Source organism: Cryptomeria japonica, chromosome 10, assembly GCF_030272615.1.
Source record: "Cryptomeria japonica chromosome 10, Sugi_1.0, whole genome shotgun sequence".
NCBI lineage: Eukaryota > Viridiplantae > Streptophyta > Pinopsida > Cupressales > Cupressaceae > Cryptomeria > Cryptomeria japonica.
Window position 1 is genome coordinate 8,331,982 of NC_081414.1, and position 1,442 is coordinate 8,333,423.

Sequence of the window (1,442 nt, forward strand, 5' to 3'; positions counted from 1 at the left end):
CTCTGCTTATTTGTATGCTACAGGGAGGTTCCCATCATTTCTTTGTCTGTTTTGAGAAAATTTCTTTATTGTGCAATCCAGGTCCCTGCAAAATCTGTCCAAGGATATGAACGAAAAAATGGGTCATTGTAGACAAGATAATTAGTACTGCACATGAAAAGCAAGGAACTCTAATCTGCCTATTATAATTGTAAAACACTCAATGATGAAAATTAAGCTTTTCAAAATCCAGTGACTAGGTTTCGGTTGCATATCATTTTGCATTTCATTTTGCATCTTGTGAATTTAGACTGATTTCGGTACGGTAACAATGATCTCTTTATTTTCTGCATGAGCGCTAGAAGCTTCATCATTTCTTAGCTAAGTAGTCTCTTTTCGTCATTTCTCCGATCGAGTACTTGTGTTTTGAGATGTTAGTTGCATACATAAGCATCTTATATAGATTCATACATGTCATTATTTACTTATTTGCATTCATCTTATTGCATATAAAAATGAAAAATTTGCATTACTCATTACTCATTCACATTCATTTATTTGTATATGAAAAGAAAGAAAAATAGACATTCATGATCATTTGCATTCATTAATCTATATTGAAAAGAAATGCATACATATAGAATAAAGCATATAGAACAACATCTCATAATCAACCAACACAAGTACGATGAAATCAAATAATGAGCTTGTAAATCGGTTGTCCTGAGTCCATTTTCGGGATCAAAATCGAAATCTGATGTCAACTCTCTCATCGAAATTTCACAAAATTTTGACCACTTAGCGCTTTTCATCAAAAGATCATTCTCTCTTCTAATTGCACTCAATTTCTCATAAATCAACGCTGAATCTCAATTTAATTTCTACAAATCAACTTTGCGCTCAATTTCTCATTAAATTTTCAAAAATTCCTCTGAATCAATTTGTGCTCAAAACAACTTATCGTCACTAAAAATTGCCTATCATCATGTACCCTTGCTATCTTTCGATTTCACTCCCAAGGGGGCATACTCGTGACCTTTTGACCTCAAATGTCGAGAAAAAGTTTCAAATCTTCATCGAAAGTCGAGCAAAAAAAATAATATTTTCAACTAAAGAAAATCAAATAAGACCTCATCGCTAGGGGCATCTCAACTTCATCGCTTTATATCAAGTTGATATTTCTTGATCATCTGAAACAAATCAATCTCTAGGGGCATATCAGTTTCATCGCTTCATATCAAGCTGATATTTGTCTTCATCTGAATCAATCTCTTAACGTTAATCAGTTTCATCACTTTTCATCAAGATGATTATTCGTTTAAACTCAATCAAGGGTTTAAAGAGTTTCTTTGATCACACTCAATCTAAGCAGGTATTCAGTATTCGTCTCTTTGGATCAAGTTGAACAGTTTATCTTCGCTCATCATATCTTGATCAATCAAGTTCAAGATTGATTTTTATCA